Source organism: Panthera uncia (genome assembly GCF_023721935.1).
Source record: "Panthera uncia isolate 11264 chromosome B3 unlocalized genomic scaffold, Puncia_PCG_1.0 HiC_scaffold_1, whole genome shotgun sequence".
NCBI classification, from domain to species: Eukaryota; Metazoa; Chordata; class Mammalia; order Carnivora; family Felidae; genus Panthera; species Panthera uncia.
Window position 1 is genome coordinate 31787588 of NW_026057582.1, and position 15090 is coordinate 31802677.

Below are 15090 nucleotides of genomic sequence, written 5' to 3' on the forward strand. Positions count from 1 at the left end.
CAGAGCCCGAAGGGAACTCTACCGTCACCTGGTCCTCCCCACTTAGATGAGGAGACTGAGGTCCACGATGGTGATCTGACTTGTCCAAGGATGCTCTGCCATGAGTTCATTCCTTGTGGGGCTGGTTTTGTAAGGACTGTTTATTCCAGGCACATATAAACCCTCTTCTGAGGTCATACTTGTGGGTGGGCTCCAAACACCTGCTGACAGACAGGCAGCGTGAGCCTCTGTGCTCTGAAGGCAGATGGATGGAGCCGCTGCGGTTCTGGCTAGTGTGTGGGTGGTCGAGTTCAGGTGAGTTTCACACATGATGGCAGCTGTCCTCTGCCAGGTTGGAGGTGGTGAATGACAGGTGGGTCCTTTGCATGGCTGCCCTTGTACCCAGATGTTCCCGGGACTGGCTCCTGAGATTACAGCTGAGGAGGGGAGCGAGAAACGAGCCAAAGGGACAGGTGCCGGTCCTCACATTAGCAGCTAACGCTTACTACATGCCCAGCCCTGTGCTAATTCCGTAACGTGCATTATATCAGTCATCCTAACCGCACTGTCAAGTGCGAGTACTGTTTCATTTTCATCTCCACTTTGCAGAAGAGATGGAGCTTTGGTGAGATTAAACCGTTTGCCCCAAGCCACACAGCTCTTGAGTGGTGTTCCAGACTTTGAACTCAGGGCTGCCTGGCCAGAGCACACGGTCCTCGCCAACTGCCCTGGCTGTCCCCTCCCTGCCAGGTTCCCTCTGCTCGGCAGCGAGCACCAGCTGTCTGCCCTGACTGCAGACCGGAAGCCCCTCACTAGAGATAGAACTGGGTCTCCACCCTCCTTGGGCCCCAAATACCTCTCTTCTGACACACACATTCCTGCACTTGCCTGTGGAACCCGGAAGTGGTCCGTTCATAAGAGCTGTGCCTGTGGCTGCTGTGCGATGCTGCACAAGCCACACCTGATCCTCACCTGTAAGATGAGGGGACTGCGTTCCAGGATGGTGGGCATGCTCTGTTGTAAACGCTGCGGGTTCTGGTCCCTGACACTGCAAGCCCCGGTGCCATGCCAAGCCGTGGAGGTGGGGCAGCTCAGGGCTAGATGGGGGCTGCTCCTTCGCCTCTTCCTTTCTTCCCCGTGTCTCTTCTCTTTCCTTCTTGCCTTGCGTGGCACCCCAGGCACTGGCCACCCCCAAGGAGGGTCTTGGGATTGAAGCTGTACTGGGGAGGGGCAGATTTCCTCGCCCTCCTGGGAGCACGGGGGTGCTGGTCATGCCTTTGCTGGCTGCCCCCGAGTATGGCACCTTCTTGGCCATGACAGGGTTGGGCCGGTTCTGTGGCTGTGGGCGTGTTCCAGGCTCCACCCTCTGACATAGTCACGGTGGTTGTAGGCCCTGTGCCAGCTGTTTGTTTGTTTCACATCACACTATTATTTCATCCTCAGAGCAAGGTAGGAGGCATTAGCTCTGCTTACAGGCGAGGGGCTCAAAACCCTGAGAAGTCAAATAACACGCTGAGGCTGGCATACTGCAGGCTGAGATCCGCACCCAGGTCTGTGGGGGCTCAAGTGCTCCTACCACCTAATGCCCAGGGTGAGCAGAAATTGACAGCTGGCTGAAAAAGACAAAAGCCCTGAACAGCAAGGACACAGTGCTCAGCCGGGCTACAGCACCCTGGGTGTGGGCAGGCTGGGGGTGATGAAGGGGCATTGCTGGCTTCCTCTGAGAGAAGAGGCCAGATGGAAAGCATTTGCAGGCTCGTGGGCACCATTCACCCATTAGGCTGTGGCTGCGGCTGCGGCATTGCTCGGAAAAGCTCAGGCAGACGAACATAATGGTGCAAAGACAATTGGAGCCAGTCTGTGCCTGTCTCTTGAATCTGGCCTTGCCTCTATGATTCCTTCTTTGCATTTCAAGCTCCACTGTCACCTCTGCCTGTTAATAGGCCGTGGGGGCCTGATGAATAATACTAATACAGGAGTCATAACAAAGTAGCTCTTCTAATGCTGCGTGCCTGGCACCGTGCTTAGCTTTTTGCATCTAAGCACCAGGATGAGAATTTCCCATGCGCTGACCCATAAGATTCTCACAACAACCCCGTGAGGCGGGCAGTATGTCCCCATTTTACAGATGGGGAAACCGAGGCCCAGAGAGGTTTAGTAATTTACCCAGCGTCCTGCAGCTGGTAAGTGGCAGGGCTAGGATCTGAATCCTGGGATTTCCAGTCACTAGAACCATGATTCCCTTAAGTCAGGGATGTCTGTGTGGCCTTTATTTCTATCTCCGAAGCCGGTCTCGTACCTGATACTGAGAGGGCTTTAGGAGAAGTTGTAATGACAGAATGAAGGGTGTTTGGATCCTGCCCTTTGAGGGGAAAGCTGTCTTTTGCAGGCTTCCTGGGGGCTTGTGAGATCTGCAGCAGCTCTGAGGCCCAACCTTGGTGCCCTGTGGCCACTTTCTGAATGGGGGGGTGCCCCAGTACAGGGGGAGACCCTGTAGGTGGAGGAGGCAGGGCTGGGGAGACAAGCCCAGGGGACACAGTTCCCAAAGCCCCTTATCGGTCTTCTTCCCTCCGGGGAGATCAGCATCGTCTTGTCACAAGTGTGGTTAGATGTTAATTTTCAGGGAAGGTTAAGATAGTAAGTAATATAGAATTAAAAAAAAAAATGTTTATTGATTTTCGAGAGAAAGAGAGCCAGTGCAAGCAAGTGGGGGAGGGGCAGAGAGAGAGAGAGGGAGACAGAGGATCCCAAGTGGGCTCCACACTGAGCGCCGAGAGCCCAATGTGGGGCTGGAACTCACGAACCATGAGATCATGACCCCAGCCGAAGTCGGACGCTTAACCAATTGAGCCACCCAGGCGTCCCAGTAATTTAGAATTTAATAAAGTTTCAATTCATGGCAGGGACGGGGGAGGGTTGTTTCTTATTTCTCTCTTTAGCCCTGATGTCTGAAATGTGGGAGGCACTTAGGGGATATTAGTTGTGTGAATAAGTTAAAAAAACAAAACGAGGGGCGCCTGGGTGGCGCAGTCGGTTAAGCGTCCGGCTTCAGCCAGGTCACGATCTCGCGGTCCGTGAGTTCGAGCCCCGCGTCAGGCTCTGGGCTGATGGCTCGGAGCCTGGAGCCTGTTTCCGATTCTGTGTCTCCCTCTCTCTCTGCCTCTACCCCGTTCATGCTCTGTCTCTCTCTGTCCCAAAAATAAATAAAAAATTAAAAAAAAAAAAATAAAATAAAATAAAAAAAAAAAAAACAAAACGAAACCTAATTATCATGGAGAATTCAAGTGCAGGAGTAGAGGATAGTATAACGAATCCCGATTTCCCCTTTCCCCAGCTTCAGCGCTTAGCCACAAAACCTCCCTGTCCTGTTTAGCCATCTGGGCTAGCATGCAGTGAGATTAGCTGGGGTGAGCTGTGTTCTCGCGAATGAAAAGGACAAGCGGAGGTGAAACGATACGCCAGGACCAACGCAACCTCGCCCGTGGGGCCACCACTGTGCCGAGCACGATGCAGACGTTCCAGAAGGTTTGAACGGACTACTTGGCAACTGGCCAAGTGGCATTCCTCCAGCCCCAGGGTGGGGGGAAAAGTTTCTGAAGGATGAGTTCAGCCAGATATTTGAGGTGGGCAGACATAACCCGCACCAAAGGCACGGCTGCCGACGATGGTCTACCCTCTCAATTCACATTTACTGTGGATCATTTTATTTTTTTAAATGACATTTGAAATATAAGAAAAAGTGTAGAGAACACCACAGCAAAGACCTATGTGCTCACCACCCAGGTTTAATAAATACGAAGCACTTGCTCTTTCCAGGTCAGGGCAAGGTGCTCCAGAGGCCAGTGGGTGACAGACCTATGAACCGCATTTCCTTGTCACAAAGATGTGACGTGCAGTATAGTGAAGCGAGCCCAAGGAAGGCCCCATCCCACCTTGGAGGAAATAGGGAAGGCTTCCTGGAGGAGATGATAAAAGTGAGCTAAAAATCAAATCTGGAGTATGTCTGGGTGAGTCAGGCAAGGGGGGTGGTGGCAAAGGGCGGGGGAGGTGGGCCAGGCAGAATGTGACCAAAGGCATGAACAGTGAGTATGAAGCTCTGGGAAGGGCGGGGCAGGGGATGAGTGAGAAGGAGTGGGCTGGGAGCAGCTGGAGAGAAAGAGGCCTGGGGGTGGGTGACAGTGGACCCGGTGAATCATCGGACGAGCTCGGCCGTCATCGGGGCAGCGGCGGGCTCTAGACTTGTCCTGAGTCCTGCTCAGTGCTCGGCTGTCTGAACTGGACCCTGGACACTGGACACTGCCCGGTGGGGTGGGTGGGAGCCGTGTCAGGAGTAGTGGAAGGAGCCTGGCTGTGTAGACAAGGCTGCAGACCACGTTGGGAGGCCCAAGGGGGCAAAATAGTACTTGTGGGGGTTGTGTGGGAGATGGGAGTCTAGCTCAGAGCTTCTAACCGTCAAACTTTCCAAAGAAGGAATGAACTGTGGGGTCATGAGTTTCCTGGTCTCGGGTGTGTTGGGTGGACTTGTCGAAGCCGGTGGGGGCGGTGGAGGGGGGAGGGCTCTGCCGTGCCTGGCCCCCAGGGCCCCGGCTCGCTCTGTGCTCTCGGGATTCGGGCGGCGGAGGGTGGGCTAAGCGACCCTTGGCACAGGGCGCAGGCGCTCCAGGGAAGGCGGCTGTGGAGGAGGCGCTGGCCAGTTGCCATGGGAACCACCTCTGCTGTGGGCTTCTGGTTCGAGGATGCCCTGGAAGGGAATGAGCTCACTCCACCTGCAAGGTGGTGAGTCAGCCTCCGAAGACCTACTTGCTCTCCAGGGCTAGGCTCCCCTGCCCCACGTGGGCTGCTGTCACTGGAAAAGAGATGGGTGCAACAGAGACAGCGGCCAGCCCCTCTGGCAGCCCCGGGGATCCTGAGTCCAGTGGAGGGAGGAGGAAGCCTCTAGTCCAGTCGCCCAAACCTTGGTCCTCAGCAGAGGCTGAGCCATCCTGTCTGCCGGCCATTTGGCTCATGTGGCCCAGGTGCCATCTGCAACTGCGCCGGCCTTGGGCTCGCAGTCCCCTGGGCTGGACGCACCGAGGACGGGGTTTCAGGTGTGTCAGGGGTTCCGAAGGAGACGTGCAGGCTGTGTGTGAATGCCCATCAGTCAGGTGCGAGGGTCTGAGGATGGGGGATGGAGGAGGGATGGAGGGGACGGAGGAGGAAACCTTCCCGGAGGGAGCAGCGTTTGATCTGACACGGGAAGGCTGAGGGGTCGCTAGTTTGCCCATCGAGTCCTAGGCATGTAGAGGTCAGAGGTCGTGGCTTATGGCTCCTGCCCCTCCCCCCAACCATGTGTGCAGGTGTCTAGTTTGTTGTTCTTATGAGGGTGTGTTCGGAACATGCCCGCTGATGGGTAGTGAGGACAAGAATTTCAAACCGCTGTGATTTCAGGGCACCGGGCATCTTCTTCAAGACCCTAAGAAGTCCAGCCCACCACCTACTGGGTTCCAGTCTCTTAAGGAGCCACCTATTGGGGCGCCTGGGTGGCTCAGTCGGTTAAGCGTCTGACTTCAGTTCAGGTCACGATCTCACGGTTCGTGAGTTCGAGCCCCGCGTCAGGCTCTGGGCTGATGGCTCAGAGCCTGGAGCCTGCTTCTGATTCTGTGTCTCCCTCTCTCTCTGCCCCTCCCCCATTCATGCTCTGTCTCTCTCTGTCTCAAAAATAAATAAACAAAAAAAAAAAAAAAAAAAAAAGGAGCCACCTGTGGGCTTGTAGCCTGTCTCCACCCCCCAATGTGGCAGCCTTGGGGACAACATGGGAAAGGCCAGGGAACACTGGCTTTTGCTTGCCTACTTGATGCACCTACCTGGGCCTCTGTTGCCATTGGAGAAGAGAAAGCACTTCAGAGGGGGCAAAAAAGATGACATTTTAACCCTCTCACCTACACACCACGATTTATCGTTTCAGAAACCTATTTTCGTGTTTGTCCTCATACGTGCGTTACTTTCATAGTGGCAACCATAGCGCGTACGCAGTTCAGTTCCGTTTTTTTATTTCTCCACGTGGCTTTTTATTAAAGATTTGTTTTTTCATATATAGGAACACAGCCTTTGCGTTCCTCCCCTGATGAAAGTGAGATCCGGGGATAGAGTTTATTTCATGAATATTTTTTTATTTGTGCTTTTCTGCCTCTTTCCAAAAAGCATTTGAGGAGAGCACATCCAAAGGCTCATGTATAGCTAAGGTTTAAAGTCGGAAGATCTGAGCTTTGTCAGGGTGAGGATGAGGTAACTGTTAAAAGAGGTTAGTTTTTCTTAGTTTGCCCTGACCCTCATTCCAAGCTTCCTGGTAGCCACAGCAAAAGGGGAAATTGGAATTATCATAACATTTATTTCCTAATGAAAGGAAGCATATCAGTTCATGGGAAAGAGACACTTCTAGTAATGACTGACCACCAGGGACTTTTCCATTTTATTTTTTTTTTAATTTTTTTTTTTTAACGTTTTTTTTAATTTTATTTTTGAGACAGAGAGAGCATGAACGGGGCAGGGGCAGAGAGAGAGGGAGACACAGAATCGGAAGCAGGCTCCAGGCTCTGAGCCATCAGCCCAGAGCCCGACACAGGGCTCGAACTCACGGACCGCGAGATCGTGACCTGAGCTGAAGTCGGACGCTTAACCGACTGAGCCACTCAGGCGCCCCAATCCATTTTAGAGTCGTGTTGTGCTTAATGCTGTTGGTCGTAGTTTCACGGAACACACAGAGACCTTTTTTGCATATCGGTTCTTTCTTTCTTTTTTTTTTTTTTTTAAGGTTTTTATTTTTAGGGACACCTGGGTGGCTCAGTCAGTTAAGCATCCGACCTCGGCTCAGGTCATGATCTCACGGTTTGTGGGTTTGAGCCAGGTGTCGGGCTCTGTGCTGACAGCTCAGAACGTGGAGCTTGCTTTGGATTCTCTGTCTCCCCCCCCCCCCCCCGCCCCTCCCCTGCTTGTGCTCTGTCTCTTTCTCTCTCTCTCTCCGTCAAAAATGAATAAACACTAAAAAATAAAAATTAAAAAAAAGATTTTTAGTTTTAAGTATCTTTACACCCAGCATGGGGCTCAAACTTACGACCCCGAGATCAAGAGTCTCATACTCTGCTGACTGAGCCAGCCAGGCGCCCCTGCATATTGGTTCTTAAATCAACCCTCAGTAGAGCCAAAGGCATGGTGTTAAATCACACTTGTGTGAAGGCATTTCTGTGAGAAGCTGAATAATGAAATCTTGTCCTCCTGCTTCGAGAGGTCCAGCTGAGGCGAGGCCTCACCCCTTGCTTGTCACTGGAGACCCTCCCTCCCGGTTGTTTGCCCAGGGCTGGGCTCCTGGGCCCTGCGTCTGTTAGAGGTTTTCCGAGGCCTGCACAGAGAAGGGAACTGTTTGAGGTACCAGGCATGTGAGGACCAGAGCTGCTATTTTGTTAGGAAAATGAGAGGTCGGGGCTGGGCCTGGCATCTACCTTTTCAGAACGAAGGTGGTGGAGGCCAAGGCTGTCTTCTGGAAGCACATTTGGATTTGCTCCGAGTCTCAGCAAGGTGCTTCTGGCCTCAGGCTCTTGGCCACAGAGCAGGGATGAGGTCCCCCCGGGAAGGAAATGGCTTACCTGTCGGGGCTGGGCCTGGCATGTCACCTTTACTGGCTGCCTCTCTCCTCAGTGAGGTGTTACTCCTCTCCTCTTCATTCTCCCGGCATTGGACATCTCCATGGTTTCCAGTTTTTGGCTATCCTAGGTAATGCCTCTATAAGTAGTCCTTTCCTGTGGACGTTTTCTTGCCTTTCAGGTTCATATCTGGGATCTGAGTTAATTGGTCAAGAGAGATGACCATTTTACGTATTCATCAGTTGCCTTTCTAAGACGGGCTGACTTAATATGCCACCGGCAATACACAAACCTGTTTCTTTAATTAAGAAGGAACGTAATGTTTATTGTGAAAAATACAGCACAGTACAAGGAAGAAAATAGAGATTGCCTGGAATTCTCCCACGCTGAGAGCATGGAGGTGTCGGTTTGGGGTGCTGCTGTAGTGACCTCCTGCCTCTTGTCAGGCAGGAGTAGGAGCTGTGGCGGTCCCGTTAGTCCTACGTGCCCTCCTGCTTGGCAGGGAGGGCACCCGATTTTCCTCTGACCCAGAATATCTTAGCCACTGGCCTGCCTGGCTGTGGGGCTTAACATTTCTAACCTGAAGTCCCTGTTAATATTTCAACCTAGTGCTAGATATGTAGAAGGTGGTTCAGAAAACGGTCAGGACTTAAATATTTGGGAGGAAAATGTGAAATATGATCCTCCGCTGGCAACTTAGTAGATTCTTCAGTAGCTACCACCTGCCAGGCGCTACCTCAGGGGCAGGGCACAAGGCTCATGAGCCCCAGTGTCTGGGAAGGTTCGCCCTCCCCCCGGACCTGGCTGTTGACCACATTGTTGCAAGTTCCTGTCTGTCTGTGAGGCTTGTCAGAAGAGCCAGGGTTCTTGGTAAAGTTGAAGGGAAGTGGGAGAAGTCCTAGAACAGAACCTAAACCTGCCGGCTCTGCGCCCGGCTCTCACTTCCCCCCTTCACTTCTCTGAACCAAACATTCCATGGCCCAGGCGACCCTCTCCCATACTTCCATCTGTAGGAGGAAGCCTCAGGGTGGAAGAGACCACTTCCTGCTCTGGCTGGGCCCTTGATGAACTCTCGACTGGGGTTGCCGGCACTCCTCAACCCGGCAGGGTTACTTCTGTCCCCGGGCAGCTCCACCGTCCCCTGAGCAGTGACGTATCTGATGAAATGCCCCTGATGCTGGGCTGGGAAGAGGAAGCTGGACTGTTCATGAAATGGCTTGACCTGAAGTAGGGAACGAGGCCTCAGTCTCTGGGAACTCTTAAGAGCCAGCTGAAGATTTCTCAGGTGGCTTCAAATGCCAACATGGGTGAATGCATGAGGGCACCTGGTGCTGTGCCCACACTAGTGACACACTTGGATGTTTGTGTCATTTTCAATATGGAAGAGGTGATGCGCAGAAGCTTCCTTTCCCCTGCAGCTGTGGCTCTCCCCTTGTTTCATTTTAACCTAGTGCTAGACGTATGGAGTCAGGTGCGCTTTGGTTGGGGATCATACCTAGAGGTCCATAGATGGAGTTGCAATGGTGGCTTCTTCGAGCCACCCTAGCCCCCATACCCACGTGTGGGACTCTCAGGCTGTCTTGGAGGTGCACCTAGAGCATGCTTGATGTCCCTAATGCTGAGTGTCCTATGGCCGGCCCCTCCGACACAGTGGCAGACTGTTTTCCAATGTCCAGGGGCTGTGGATGATCAGAACTTTGGAGCCGTTTCTGGATTCACCAGAGGGATTCTCGGTGTTGGGGGCACCGAAGGGGGAAGCCACTGGAATGTCTCAGCTGCTATTTGAGTTGGTTAGGTCAAGAGCTCCCTGTCAGGGCCTCATGGTACTCCAGCTTGTGGCCATGTGGACAGGCTGGGATTGATTTGTTCTGTCTGGTTTGTTAGACACTCTACCCTCTCTGTCTCTCCCTACCCAGAAACCACAATGAACTGTAAAGGCTGGTCCAATTAAGACTCATGGTCGTTGGGAGGGCAAGAGGGACTCCTGAGGAGACAACAACATGTACTTAACTTTGCTCTGTGAAGGAGAGGTTCCTTTGCTCTGAGGAGGGGAGGTGGGCAACAGCAAAGGACGTTCTGCCCACACTGTATTAATTGAGCACCCGCTTCAGGTGACCACATCTTCCAGTTCTGGTTCCAGTGGGCATGTCCACTCTCTACCACCCAAGTGGAGAATTTCACTCCGATGCCATATTTACTAAAGGGTGGTCCACGGCCCACTGAGGCTTCATGTATGAACTGTAGCCTCCTGAGCCTTGCCCAGACCTGCCGAACCAAATGCTCTGGGCTCAGAGCCCAGGAATCTGCATTTCTAGCAAGCCCCCTACTTAATTTTTAGAGAACATCTAGGAAGGCTTACGTGGGAGTATCGTTGCTCTAGTCTGAGTGGTAGGAGTATCCCCAAAATGTGAACCAAGTGTCTCTTCTGGACCCTGAACCCATATTATTACTTAGAGGGAGAGTAAATAAGGAAAGGAAAGAAAATCTGTTCTTGCTTCCCTGACCGTAAATTGTTTTTGGCTTTGGAGCAAGAGGGCCAATAAGGCTGCTTTAAAGCAATATTGCGGTGCTAATGGTGGAGGCCATGTTTTTCTCACCCTGGGCATTCTGAGGGGCCACTTCTATCAGACAGGTGGCCCTCCCTGCTCACCCAGCACAAACATCTGTGTCCTTTAGTGACTGTCCAGCTCTGTTTGGTTTCCTGTGGAGAGAGGGCTTTTCAGCGCCCCATATGCTGCCTCGCCCTGTCCCACCTTAGTGACCTCTGACCCTGTAGTCTCAGTTGAGCCAAATTCTGACTGTGCACTGTTGTGTGGGTTCTAGCTTTCATCCAGACAGCGTGACAACAGGGGTTTGGGTTGGCTCTAGACTGTGGACGCCTCCTCATTGCCATGCTCCTGGGTCTTTTCAGCCTGGGGGTCTGCCAGCTGCAGTGTGTTTTGTTGGCATAGACTCCAACTGGCCCAGGGAGACAGGCCCAGGCAACAGGGAGCTGAGAAAGCACATGAGACTCAGTTTGACAGGGCAGTTCCACATCCCTGGGTGTCATTTTGGGGGCTGTAGGTCAAGAACCACCCCCTCTGCCTCTCTGACTATCCGCAGTTTCTCAGGGGGGATGTGGTACCGTGGGAGGAGGGGCACAGTGTAGAAGGGAACCACGACTCTCAGAAGTTGAGGGGGAGATTGAGTTTGGTAGAGCAGGCCTCAGGGGGCCACAGCATGCCTCTGACATCAGAAAGGACTAGGGTTACAAGGGTTGGTATAGAGAAGGTGGGCCTGAGAGCTAAGGTATAAGAAAAAGGACCCTCAGAGCACTTATTCTGGAGTCCTAGAGGTGATGAACTCTTCCAGGCAATACGTGTAACTGAGACACAGTTTTGCAAAGAGAAAAAAATCCAATCAAGGCAAGGTTTTAGATGAACAGGTGGATGGACTCCTTTCTGAAGGCTCTAGGGATTGTTGCAACTTGTGGGTTAGCATCGTGGCTCATTTATGTAGCAAAAGCTGTGAAAATGTTCATATCCTTTGGCCTGGTAATTCCACCCACCCACCCCCCCCGCCCCCTCCCCCGCTCCACTGGCCTCCAGGATTTTGTCTGAAGAAAACTGTCCAACTGAGACAGAAATGCCTAAGAATATGCTCTGTGCCATCTGGGGAAAAAAAAAAGCTTCCGTGTCTAAGCAACATTAGGGGAGGAGTTTAACAAACCTTCCTGATACATGGTAGTGGTGGGACATTTTTTTTCAGCCTTTAGAATGACATTTATACAGATTATACAGGAATAGAATATCCAATAGACTGTTGAATGTTAGAGTAACACTATATGCTATATGCATTATAATCAGTTGCAACCATAAAAACCAGTGTAAACAGGTAATACGCAGAAACGAAAAAGACTATGTTGAGGTTGTAGGATGAACTACTTTTTAAGAAAAAATAGTATTCAATTTAATAGCAAGTCAGGGAATTTCTCTCTGAAGCACCATCTCTCCAAATATATATATATATATATATTATTTATTTATTTATTTGTTTATTTATTTATTGCTGTAACCTGTCCTTTGCTTGAGTAATGGCAGCTGCATGAGATTTAACCATCTGTTCTGAGCACGCTCAGTGTGTGTTGTGTGCTGCTAGGCGCTGTGGAGTGCATAGAAGGTGTAAGATGTGGTCCCCTGAGCTTAAAGGCAGGGGATGGATGTGTCCCCTTGCTGTGGAGACAGGATGTGCCTCTGTAGGGCCAACTGATTAGTGCTGGGTGCTGAGGCCTGACCCTAGCATAGGGGGCATGGGCAGGTGGGGGGGCGGTTAGGTGGATGGGTGGATGGGATGGTCTGGGACTTCGGCTGGGGTTGGAAGGATCTGTAGGACCCAGGTGAGCTTTTAGGACAGGGGAGCGACCAGCCTGGCAGCCCAGCAGAGTCCAGGTCTCTTGAGGTGGGCTCTGTCTGGACCGTCACAGCCTTGCATGAGATCAGAGATAAATCAGATACCTGTTATTCATCCCATTTCTAGAGACTGCAAACTCGAGTCCTGGAAATGGACTCTTCCAGGAATCTCCAGAGTCCCCTAGGGACAGGAGTGATGCTCCCTGTGAGCTGACTGCCCCTGCATGTGCAAACCCTCTCTGTGCCGTCCCCAGGGGCAAATCCCCAGGCGCGGGAACCACTCCTGGAAGGTACCTTTGGTACCTTCTGGGCCAGTGATAGAGGATCAGCATTTCTTCTCCAGTGACCTTTCCTTTTAAATCTGTCCCTGGCCTGCATGGGTGCCAGGCACTCCTGGGGGGCCGCCCCATCCACACTTGCCATTTGGGTACTTTGACATTTTGTTTAAGCGGGGATGTGATTGAGAATGTGTGAGGGTGAGAACCGGAGGTGCTGGCTCTTTAAGGCTCGGCCTTCAAGTGAATTTTGGCAGAGGAGACACTGAATGTTTAATTTTAGGGCCAGGAGGGGGTGGGGGAAAGTCCCTACCACATCTGGTTTATGTTAAGCCCTTCCCTTCAGAAAAGGGCTGTGTTTATGGTTCAAATCCGGCAGAGATGGGGCGGGAGGGGCGCCACTTTCCCCTACTAGGCAGTGCGGCACCGAGAATGCAAGAAGCTTCCTTCTGGTCTTCTGACCCCGTCCCGAGCTAAACAGTTCCAACTCTGAGAAAGCCGAGACACCCATTTGATCCTAAAGTTACAGCAGACGTTTGCCTTCAGACGGCCTCTGGCAGCTGGGCTTTGCAGGGCTGAGCCTCTGTCCCTGGTGCCGCATGACTCTCCGGAGCTGGCCGACCATCAGCTCCGCTTGTCTGGAGTCCACGGGGCCCAGATGGTCGGGGTCAGTGGTGCTGCTGGGATCCCGGGATCCCAGAGACGCCCAGGCTGTCTGAGCTGGAAGGTCGTGCAGAGACCAGTCCCAGGCCTCTCTTGACAGATCAGGAAACTGAGTCCCAGCGGGCTGAAGAAGCTAGTCCAAGGTCACACAGCAAATTGGCGGCCGGTGCGGGATTCAAACCACGCTTTCCCTGGCTCTCAGTTTGGTTTGGTGCACTTCTCAGGGCCCCGTATGGCTTCCCCTTCTGCCGACTGTTCGGATGACTGTTCCAGGCTCTGCTTCCTCAGAGGGCTGGCCTTGGGGACAGGGGGTGGGGTGGACACAGTCACGAGGCTGTGAGTGCCTCGAAGGCTGGGCTGCTCGCCACTGTTTCCCACTGCTGGCTCGGCCCCTGGCCCAGGGTGAGAGCTTAGAAAATATGAAATGAATGGCTGGGCGGTGTGGTCTGAGGGTGGGGGTGCTGGTGCTCCAGTTAGAAGCGCTGCGTCCAGGAGGGAGACCAGGCATGGGTCCCTGGAGGAGGCTCTCCTTGCTCCAAGGCCATGTCTTGTCTTCCCCAGCCCTTTCCTGGTTCGGGGACATCACCAAGCTCAGATGGAAGCCTTCAGTTTCAGAGCTGAAAGGCAGGAGCCGCTGAAAAGAAGCATTCCATCCGTTTCAAGTTACAGATGAGGAAACTGAGGCAAGGCCACATGGCCAGTCAGTGGAAACATCAGGACTGGAGCCTGAGTCTGCATCTCTCCTGGTGTCTTCATGGCAGGATTGAGGGTAGAAATTGGAAAGGCCCCTCTTGTCCTTTGTGCCTCCCCCATCCTGTAAGGCACAGGATGGACGTTTTCCTCCATCAGGTGGACGTTTTCTCCGTCTCCCTCTTCGCTGCAGCTTCCTGTCCCCCTGCGGTGGAGGATGGGAGGTGATTTCACCAGAGTCCCGTGGAGGAGAAGGCCGGGCATGTAGGGACTGGGCTCAGTCATTCCCTTGTGCCTTCCTCGAAGGGGAAATAGGGCAGGGTGGCTCATTTCCTTCCAAAGCCAGAGTCACCTTGGAGTCAGAGCCTAGGGAGGGGCACACCAGTTACCCATCGTCTCTGGCCCTGGGGGCATTTCCCTACTCCTGTTTTCGTGAAGTGGGGAGGGCTGGGGAGGCCCCGTGCGTCATTGCTGGCCCCCACCCCAAGTCTGCCTTCACTGCTTTCAAGGGGGGTGATGCTCATCCCTGTCCCGCCCGGCAGGCTGTCGCTGGTGGCAGAGAGGAGTCAGGTGACGACATTGCCTGCAACATTGTGTAGAGTGGGCAGTTCTCAGACACCGAAATGGGTCACGATTCGAAACGGTTTTGTTGAGAAGTCTCCAGGGTCTCTTTTGGTTTTATTAGGAAAGTGTAACATGTTCACGGTAAAAACAAACAACCCAAAAAATGCTTCCCCACAGGTAATAGGGTTATTTTCCGATGCCCACATGCAAGTTTATGTTTAACCTGCATCTCTATGCATATATATATATATATATATAGAGAGAGAGAGAGAGAGAGAGAGAGAGAGGGAGAGAGAGAGAGAGAGAGAGGGAGAGGTAGTTTGTGGTAAAATATATATAACATGAAATTTATCATTTTTGCCATTTTTAAGTGTGCAGGTCAGTGACATTAAGCACATTCCCACTGTTGTGCAGCCATCACCACCGTCCGTCTCCAGAACTCTTGACGTCTGGCCAAACCGAAACTCTGTACTCATTAAACACTCACTCCCCATCCCTTCCTCCCCCAGCCCCGACAACCAGCATCTACTGTCTTTGAGAATTTGACGGCTTTAGGTACTTCATCAAAGGGGAGTCAGACAGTATTTGTCCTTTTGTGTCTGGCTCATTCTCTTAGCATAATGTCCTCAAGGTTCATCCATGTGATAGCATGTGTCAGAATTCCCTTCCTTTTTATGGCCGACTAATATTCCATTGTGTGTATACACCACATTTTGTTTATCCCCTCTTATTTATTTATTTATTTACAAGGTGTGAGTGGGGGAGGGGCAGGAAGCAAGGAAGACAGGGAATCCCAAGCAGGCTCCGTATGGTCAGCGCACAGAGCCAGATGTGGGGCTCAAACTCATGACACCATAAAATCATATAACCTGAGCCAAAAATCGAGTCGGACGCTTAACTGACTGAGCCATCCAG

The 15090-nt window shown here is 52.3% G+C and overlaps 1 protein-coding gene across 3 annotated transcripts in view; it reads left to right on the top strand.

Moving 5' to 3' along the window:
* The window catches only part of ACTN1 (actinin alpha 1), a 98696-nt gene that overhangs the window by 15265 nt on the left and 68341 nt on the right, over window positions 1–15090 (top strand). The window lies entirely within an intron of this gene.